The sequence below is a fragment of the Corvus hawaiiensis genome, chromosome 2 (genome assembly GCF_020740725.1).
Source record: "Corvus hawaiiensis isolate bCorHaw1 chromosome 2, bCorHaw1.pri.cur, whole genome shotgun sequence".
NCBI classification, from domain to species: domain Eukaryota; kingdom Metazoa; phylum Chordata; class Aves; order Passeriformes; family Corvidae; genus Corvus; species Corvus hawaiiensis.
Window position 1 is genome coordinate 71,828,964 of NC_063214.1, and position 10,598 is coordinate 71,839,561.

Genomic DNA, 10,598 nt, shown 5'->3' on the forward strand with positions numbered 1-10,598 from the left:
AGCACTTGAACAGATCAAGTATTTCTGAAGAAATTAAGGAACTCAGAATCCCAAGGTTTTTAAATGATCCTTGTTGGGCTGTATCTTCCAAACCTTCAGGAAAGACAAGACTCTGGCAAGACTCTGTGGGTTTTATCAACTACATCCTCTTTTTTCCATAAGTATCCGATGCCCTTGACTCCACACACTGTAGCAGGCAAAACTATGTTGTGTTTCATTCTCAGTTTCTCCAGGGAGACTCTAGTCCCTTCCTTCTGCTAGATTGGCCTCTCCTTCTGGCTGTGCTGGCTACCTTCCAACAAAAGCAGAGAAAATTGACTCAGTTGCATATTCACCTGGCCCTGGACCTCAAAAACATATTTCTTAAGCATCTTAATTAAGCTCCTTTTCTGAGATTTAACTTTTCTCAAAACATAAATAATAAAGAAAGGCTAAAGTTTTAACTTGGACACTTAAATTTATGTTGAAAGCAAATGATGTGAGAAAATGCAGTAGTTTGCTAAATTTTGTTTCCACAGAATGACAGAACTGTTAGGGTTGGAAGGGACCTCTGGAGATCCTCTAGACTCTTTATTGAAGAGATTTTCTGAATATTTCCTCAATATATGCTAACAGATTTCCAGTGCACTGGTGAAGATATTTAAAAGCCAAGGATTTGGCATAAAGACAGTAGTTTAGGAGTCCTGAGGAGCCTCAGAGAAGGAGGATACAGCTATGGAGGACTGGAGGTCCAATGATGACCTGAATTGATCCTAAACCCTCCACAGAGTCTTAGGATCTGTTCCTGCTCCCACTGTGGGGATGGGTACCAGTTTCTGTTCCGAGGTTTCCATCCCATGACTCACACTACCTGAGACCCCAGCTCCTGGGTCAGTTGAGAGCAGTCTGAGTCCTGGGTGGGAGCCCAGCCTCTGCCTCAGCCATCTGCATGGTGCTGGGCATCCCTGGTTGTGTCCCCCTTCCTCCCAAAGAATAGAGCTTTTAGTATTTGACACTGTCTGTATGAGACAGTTGCCAAGAGGCACCAAGGGCCTTGCTCATCACACAGCTCCAGATCAGTTCCCTCCCTCTGTACCTCAGGCCAGTTAGCAGTGTCACAAGGGTTTCCATCACCCTCTCGTCTGCCTCAAAAGCATCACAGAAGTGCATCACACAGTTGCCTAACGAGTTTCACCTATTGCTTCCTTGGTGTTTTTGAACTCATTCTGAATTAATCCAGTCAAAACTGGGCAGCTTTAGTCAAGGTCTTGCTTACCTGAGAGGTGCTTTTAGCTAGGAACTACCCCATGGTATCTTGTGATCCTGAATGTCATCCAGTAATAAACAGACCCTTGCCAGAAACAAATTAAAGGTCCATTCCCTCCTCTCCATTCCTGGACAACAGGAAGAAATTATCCAATTTAAAATCATAATTCTGCAGTCTGCAGTACTCAAGGGGATACAGTGAACATGAACTACTACATGATTTACTGAAAAAATAAGATGTAACTCCTATATAGGTGTTGATAAACAGGCAATGGTTTATATCAAAAATTCTTCTCCAATCTCAATTTTCAGATGAGACTTTTTTTCTCTTAGAAGATAGCCTTCAGGTTGCCTAGATCCTTAAACTCCTTTAAATTCCTTTCAAGTGTTTTTGACACTTACAAACATTACAAACATTTCATATGTTGCTAAGTATTGCACATTTGCTGGAGGCTGTTACAACTTGTGTACATTTTTACTATTATTAGGCACAAATCCAATCCCTCAAAGTCTAGGGCATCTGACCTTTAAAGAAGTTCAAATCTGATCTATTTTGAAACAATGCTGCTTTGGGCTGTCTGTTGGCATGGTCAGGTGTTGCAAACTATGGAGTTAATATGTTGTAAGAAATTCTCCACATAGCTAAAACAGTGACATATAAAAAATCACAGTCAACTAAGGTAGCATAAAACAGACTGTGATGATGCCCATGCAAAACAAAGTAACTCATTTCCTAAGCTCTGTTGCCATCTTCATTAAGCCAACTTGCCAGGACTAGATCCACACCAGAGTGCAATGACAAAAAGGGCTATTTGTAGCCACATATTGCATTTGTAACAGCCTGTAAAGATTCACAGAAAATAACAGCTGGAATTTGTAAAAGCCCTGTGCTGATCTAAATTACTCTGAAGGATTTCTGAGGATTACACGGGTTAAAGAATCCAGGACTGATTAGTCTTCTTGACCCTGCACTGACATGGGGCCATGGACAGAGGAAGACTAGTAAGGAATATAAGCAGCCTGCATAGTCTAGGAGTCATCTTTGTCCTTCTGTCCCTGCTGGAGAAGCTTGGATGAAACACCAGCAAAGGAGCTGCTCTCTGCATTCCCTCCTAAAGCCCTGATCCAATCCTGTGCAACCAGTCATTTAGGTAAATCTAACTTCAAGATGTTTTGCAGAGTTCAAGAATAATTTCCTTTAAATGTCATGAACAGCTGCTTTTTTGGGGTTGAGTTTGATTTTTTTTTTTAATCAAACAGAGGCAAGGCTTTCAGAAAACCTCTAACAAAACACAGAAGAAGAATTATGCAGAATACTGGATTTTAGGCTTATCTTTCACAGTGTAGGTTTTCTCACTTGAAGTAATCTGCTTTCCAGTGTTTTCTTGTTTCCACTGACATTACCCTTATTTATACACAAGCACTAGTCTGTAGCAGCTTCCCTAGCTTACTGCTTCCTGTTTCATTTTCCTTTCCCTTTGATCAGTGGTGCTAGCTACCTAATAGCAATTGTAGAACAATCAATCAACAGTCTGTGCAAGCAAATAACTTACCGAACACTTGAACCCTGTAATTGTGTTCTGACCTTGGGTGTACTAAAGGTTAGAGTGATAGATTCTTTGCAGGAATGCCATGCTCTGTAGTTCTGTAAATGCAGTTCACCAGCCTAAGGTGAACTTTACTGCAGAGGAAAGAAAAATCAAGTGTGGCCACATAAAACCTAGCAGTACACAGAGAAGTCAATGACAGCATAAGGAATGTTGGCAAACAAGGCACACTGGTACCTAAATCAAACAAAGCTTAAGGAGGGAAGAAATGTCTGAGGCAACTGTGTAGGAGACCCAACAGTCCTTATGCTGACATTGCAAAAATGTGAAAAGTTGAAAAATATCTCCTTTTCTTCAGTTCAGGGTTTTGAAATATGAATTTAAGAAGATTGTTAAAGGATTTGCAGTGAGGTACTTCCACCCTGAACTTATGAATAAATGTTGTCTTCCCTACAATTAAATAAACTAACAGATTTTTTCCTCTAACAGTAGTGATTCAGGTGTGATTCCTACTGACCAAACTGCATTCAAAGTACAGAGGTTTCCTACTGGAATGTTATTAAGACCATCTCTTTTTTTGCATATTAAGAAATACACACTATTTGTATTCTTTCCATGTAACATATTTTGGGAGTGAAGATCAATTGGCCGAGGCACATGGCCAAAGCTCTTTAGATATTTAAAGCAAAATAATTTGCCCTTGCTAGGAATTGGGACGGGATGACAGTTTTGAGTTATTGCCAGAAGTTCTTCTAAGTTCTGAACGTGAATGGTATTTCTGAGAGGAGCCTTGCAGATACAGTGAGCACATCCATGGCTGTGTGTGAGAGACAGACATGCTGAGAAGGCAGTAGTTGACAGTGGGCAGAAAAGCAATTACAAGTGACAGCACCCATGCTCCTACATGAGCCTGTCATGGTGACAGACTGCCCATGCTATGCCCTGCCCAGATATAGAAACACAAAATCTTACAGTGTATCTGTCAAAACAGGTCTCATGTGTGAACATGAGCAAGAATTTGGGGGAATAGAAGAGAACCACACGGGTAATACTGGCCTCTCTGATTGACAGTAATATTGGCAGAATTAGGATTGAATTGTTGTCAAGCCTCACAACAAGAAAAATGAAAGAGGAGGAAATTCTTTCCAGCCTCAGAAGAGGCATGACAGAAAGAGAGGAGAAGTTTGTTTAAAAGTACTGGAAAGGAACAATGGTATTTGATCAGTGGCATATCCAATACAGCAGCAGCTTTCTGAGAAGAGCAGTGAGGTGGAACAAAACTGTGATGACTTTAAAAGCCAAGTGCTGAAGAGAGGCAAGTAAGCACTTCCCTAATGTTCTGTCATTTGCTCCCAGCCCTCTGTGCAGTAGCCTCCCAGCCAGACAGCAGTGCACCGCTGGCTCACGTCAACACAGTCCATGGAAATCATAACGGCCATTCCTCTGGCCAAGAGAAGATCCCTTTAGGCATTACAGTTCTCCAGATTTGGAGAACTTGTTTGGAGAACTGACACATGCAGGTCTAGTGATGTTTTGGGGTATCTTCTTTTATTTCAGCCATCCTCCAGCAGCCATTCAGCTGCTCTGAATGACCTGTCGGGTCAGTGTTGTATCAGCCCTGTAAGAGTGTTTCACACAGCCTGGGAGATGTCTGGCAGCCCTGGTCACCAACAGTTAGGGAGGAAAGCAGATGTTAGTCCTCTTGGGTATGCCCAGGTGGCTAACAGGAGGAGAGGAATACCACAGGGCAACCCTGAGTACAATGTTCTACTGAAGTGAAAAAGGAAAGAAATGGTCTCTGACAGGATGTGGAATAAACGTATTTTTAAAATTTCAGTCAGTTATAAAAGCATGTTCAAGCTATGAAGCTTGAATTATCAGTAGTTGGCAAAAAGCAGGGAAAGAGATTGAGAGAAAAACAGATGAAATGTGGTCAAACTGAAATTACCAGAACAAACTGAAATCACCAGAATACTGATCTTAGCAGAAAACATGGCTGTCAACAGAGAAGAAAACTTGAACACCTGGCACTGAAGGTGTAAGTGGTGTCAGGAGCATGGAAAGTCAATAAATGCAGATGAGATGATAGAGAAATGACAAAATGAAGCCATCAGAAGCTCACTGGAATATGCCACCGAAAGCTTGTTTCCTTTGGGGGATTTTCTGCAGCTGCAGACTTATTAATGAACAGAGAAGCTACAACTGCTCTGTGGGTGATCTTCACATCCCTGTCTGCCAATGCATTCTCTAAGGCTCTGTTCTTCAGGGGGGAGGTGATGGTGGTTTCCATATGAAGTGCTTCCTACTCGAGTTGAATGACATGGACTACAACATCTTCTACAAACTTACATTTATCTTACAAATCTCCTTTTCAGACCTTCTCTATTCTAATTGCCAGTGGATATTTTATTTAACAGGCTGCAGTACCAAGGGAGATGAGGCATCATCTTTCCCAGTGTGGCACACTGACACGAAACCAGAAGCAGTGGACATTAAGTTATATCAGGTAATTACCATGCATTAATATAATTTAATCAAAATCAACAAGCACAATGCATGTAGCACAAGTGATCAAATGCAAACATAAGAATTGAATTTTCTCAGTAAAGTGGTTCAAAATTACTGAGTTCAATTAATAATTCAGCATGATCTTCAGTCAAATACCTGTCATATTATAACCTGACAGATACTGAAGCAAAATTTGATTCACATCTGGGAACCTTGTTGATTTGAAATGTCATAAAGGCTTGATGCCAGATGTGAAATTATCCTTATTAGGTATTTTTCTTTAACAATTGTGTTTTTTCACAGTGATTAGAGCAGATGGAGCATAAATTTTCCCCCCCTTTTCTTTTCTTTTTTTTTATCATACATCCTTTCAAAATCCAGTTACCATAACAACTTGGTTTAACTGGTTTTGTTAAATCATCTTCTTTTTATATCACACCTAGAACTTTTGCCTGGCTCACAAATGAACACCACAATTTTTTTTAATTAATTATTTGTTGTAAAAAATCTGTCAACAATTTCTTTTTTTTGGGGGGGGAGGATGAGAGAAAAGGAGTAATTTCTCTTTTTTTGGCATATTTAGTATCAGCAGTAAGGAGACAGAGTGGTATTATAAGCCTTCTAAAAAACAATAAAACAGAAGGACTCCTAGCAGAAAGCTTGAAAATCTCAAACCATACTTATACAGACTTCTAATGCTAATTTTTAAAGGATATTCCTTTTCATGAAAATTAAATACTCCCTGTGATTTCACAACACTAGAGCTTTGTATATATTTCCCTCTTTGTTTGAATGGACCAATTCAAATCTTCTTCTATGATAACAACATAAAACCATATTGTAGTAAAATACCTTCCCTTCTGTCTCCTTTCTCTCTTGCTTAATATCTATATGACTTTGTCAGGGAGAAAAGAGAGACAGTGGGAGGTGTGACAAGTTAATATCTAGGAATAAAAAGGTGCTACCTAGCAACATTTCTCTGGAAACTAAATCTCATTTGTCAAGAAACTCTAAAACAGGGGCTGCATTGCCCAGGGGATTGATAATGGCATATAGAGCTTTTCACAGCAAGTCACTAAAATATAAATGCAGCCCAGGTCAGTAGCAACTGAACACTGTTACCACCTGAGAGTTGTTTAGTGGCCTTACTCTTCATCGGATTCCTAGTGGGGAAGTGGCTGCATCCCAATTAGCATTAATTGGCTCCTTTATTTTTAGCTGCAGCAAGGCAACCGAGAGCAGAGCCAGAGAGTGAGGGCTGGAGGCAGCGTGCTGTGATCCACTAGACCAGCTGTGTCTATGGTTAAACTGGACACTTTGACTATGACATTCCTGACAGACTGTGGTACAGTCCCTGCTAAAGAGCTGGGAGTGAAGGGGCCTCCATGGTAATCCTTTGATGTCCCTGTCTCTATGGCTCATGTCTCCTGTCCTTACAGCAGGTGTTTTTCCTCTAAGCCTTACCAAAACCATCTTGTTTGAAAAATTGAGGGATTCTTTTTGTCCTTCTACAGGGAAACAATCCATTAAAGGAAGCTATCACATTTCTCATCCTTTTATCATTCTGTGTGCTTGCTTCTGGATTCTGTCCAAGTTTTCTACCTCATAAAGTACAATGACCAGATGCAATGCTCTGAGGCCTTACCAACACTAACTACAGGATAGTTATTATTTCCCTTGCCATACATTAATGCTCCTCTAACACAGCTCAAGATACATTTTACTTCTACAGACTCTCAGGTTCACTTATGCTTTCTAGTTTATAACAGAGTGCCCCTTGAACACATGTGTTTCTAGTGGTTCAGAGTCTATTTCAGCTGGATCTCTAACCACTGAGGGCAAGCTTTTAGACACTTCTGAATGGATAATGTGACAGACCTAAACACTCTTTAGGCTCTTTTCTTTGTTCTGTTGTGTTCTGCCTCTCTGTTAAAACATGCTCTGTCAATTACTAAATCACACTTCAGGTTTCAATTATGAATGAGGCAAAGGAGACACTAAATGTTTCTGCTCCTCCCGTTATTCACTGTCTTTCCCTGTTTTGCAGTAAACCCTTTCCTTGCCTTTATGTCTTCTTATGACTTCTATGTTCATTAAGGTTTCCTTATAATCTTGCATGTTCCTACTTATCATACCATATCATAGAACAGTTTGGATTGGAAGGTACTTTAAAGATCATCTAGGTGCCACTCCCCTGCCATGGGCAGGAATGCCTTTCACTAGAACAGCTTGCTCAGAGCCCTATCCAACCTGGCCTTGAACACTCTCTGGGATGAGACATCCACATCTTCTCTGGGCAACCTGTTCCAATGCCTCACCACCCTTACACTAAAGAATTTCTTCCTGATATCTAATCTCAAACAACATTTTTTCAGTTTAAATCCTCCAAATTATCCTATTACTACATGCCCTTGTAAAAAGTCCCCTTCCAGCATTCATGTAGGCCCCCTCTAGGCTGCTATGTTGTATTTTATAATGTTGTATTTTTTCTGGTTTTTACTCTCTTTGTGCTACTTTTTATCCTATTTCTCTTTTTTAGTGATGCCTTTTTGAATGTCATCAAAGAGCTTTCTATACAGATGGAAATAGGCTATTGCTAAACTCTTTTTTTTTTTTTTTTTTTCAGGAAGATAGATTGCTGTTGTATGTATGGTAAAATCTATCTAAATAACTCCACCACTCCCCTTCTTCTTAATATTTTAGATCAGGGATAATTAAATGTCTACAGTTTAGGTGAGCTAAATGGCAGTTAGGAACTGACAATCAGTTCAGGCACCATTGAAAATGGTCTAAGTAACCTCTGCAGCCTCTGGTCACTACTCTAAAAAGGCGTAGGACATCTGTAGATCTTGTGTAATATCTGCCATGTTGCGGAAACTTCCCAGTCTGGCCATTCACAAGGCTCTCTGGCACTCACACTCCCAACACCATAGACTTTTTGCTGGGACTTGAAGCCCCTTCACTTCATGGGCATCTCCAGTGATCCAATGGGTGTCCTGCTTGGCTCCCCACACACCCCACTGACACCGTCAGACCAGGTTTCCTCAGTAGTCCAGCCCCAGATTTCCCACAGCAGAGTCTCAGGTGGGTCATTCCATAAAACAATTTATTCACAGCCGAGTAATGCAGAAACAGCCTGATCTGGTTCCTCCAAGGAGGGACTCCCAACAAAGGAAAAAAATAAAGTCCTTGGGCTTTTATACCCTCACAGTCTTTCCACACACCAGTCTCATTCTTCCTCCTGAGTCTTTGGCTCTTGCCCCGCTCTGTGTCCATCCACCTCGCTGGCATCACATGTCTTCATCTCCTTCATTATCCAAAATATTGGCAATTCCCAGGTCTTGCTGTGTTTCTCAGTGTCCATGCACCCAGCTGGCTGTCACCTGTCTTCATGCCCTTTGTTATCCCAAAAGGTGGCAGCTCACAAACTTTTGTCTCCAGTTTATTCACCTTATCCTAAAGCAGACATCTGTAGTGAACCTCATGGCACTCTACACTTCTTTGACCCTTTTGAGAAGCAGGGACTTGTTCATTCAAATATCTAGATGTAGATATTTAGTGCTGTTTGGGATGTCATAGGCCCTAGCTGTCCTTCCAGAGGATCATGGACATTCTGCAGGTCGTTTGTCATACTTACCATCCCTCCTGTGCAGGTGTCCCAGACAGCTCAGGAAATTTTGTGCTACTGCATACCTCCCTATGAATCACAGTTGAAAGATGGACCACACAGGATCATCTTGAGGCTGTCCAGAAATTAGGCTTTAGTTCAGCGTGGTCTTGCAGATTTGGAATTAGGCAACATTGTCTAAAGATGACAGGATTCTTAAGAGATACATAAGTTTCTTTAAATATAAAAAAAATTGGGTAAATAGTCATATCATTAAAGAACAAATAAAAATAATTCATACACATATAAACTGATTGTTACTTTACCTCTTGTTGAACCATTACAGATTCAGCTTCTGATTTCTTTACAATCTGTCATTTCTCAGTGCACATTCAGAAATAGCTCTCCATTCATACTAGTTTCTTAAGCTGAAGTGCATAATTAAGTTTTGATTTTCTTACTGGCACAGCTGTGTTAGGTTATGTGATAAGGCTCATCTGCACCGCCTCAAAAGGAGCTTGGACAGGCAATGGCAGAAGGCAGCCCCAAATAGTGCCCTGTCAGGCTACTCCCAGGCTTATCCCAGGGGCCATCAGCCCATCAGAGGCACAGCTCCACAAGCACAGAGGAGCAGACGGACTTGATGCCAGGTGGGAACCCAAATCAAGTACTCCCAAGGAAGGAATGTCTTGTCCCAGCCCCTCTCAGGACTCCTCCAGGAGACCCATCATTTCTGTGGTTCAAATGTGGAGCCCAACCCTGTGAATCATCAGGGGCAGCTCTCCAGATTGCCCTTCAGACTAAAGGGTGCTTAGCAGCAACTAGGGACACACAGAGGGCAGCTACTGGGCAGAATGAATGTCTGGATGTGGCTGCTGGAGGGATCCACTTTACACATGTACATGTACATTCTCGTGAACCTCCACCTTGTCCTGCTGGGGGGAGCAGGCGAGGAGGTTGGTGCTGCCTGTGGCTGCATGGGTGCTCTGAGTGTCTCCGTGGTCTGTGCAGCTGGTGATGCACACACGTGGGTGTGTGGTGGAATGGGTGTGCTCTGTGCCTGTCTGCCCGCTGGGAATGCAGCACTGCCTCGCTGCCCTCAGGGACTTGGCTGTCTGATGCTCCATGGTACATTTTCCTCTAACAAAGTAGTTTCTATATACAGTAATTCTAAGGCACTGGGAAGAATCCCAGTGTGACAGCTGGCATAACCTCTGTGTGCACTCTTACATGCTCTGTCCTATCACATCCATAAGTGTCCTTTATAAGATCTTCAGATTAGAGCCAGATTCTTCTTGTGATCTCTGCCTTTTAGGTGTGTTAGCCTGCTCAAGTCACTAATCATCTAATGTGAGGAGGGGTTCATAGGATGACAGACACCACAAGCCTTTTAAAAACCGACTTTTTACCAGTAAATCTTCCCTGAAGAGGAATGACAAATAGCTCTAAAAATGAGACAAAATTGCTCTTTGATAGTGTTACTCTTATAACCTTAAGGCCTTATTACAGCATTGCATCTCTCTCAATGATAGTCAAAGGAGTTGATGGAAAATCAAGGCTGTTAAGTGTATTTGGAAATGTTGTAGAAAATATACAATTCATTAGCAGGGCCGTCATTCAGACCCAGGAGCTGTGTCTTCTGAAAGGCTGGTTTCTTCTAGATTTGCTGCACGGACCTGCACAGTTGAATG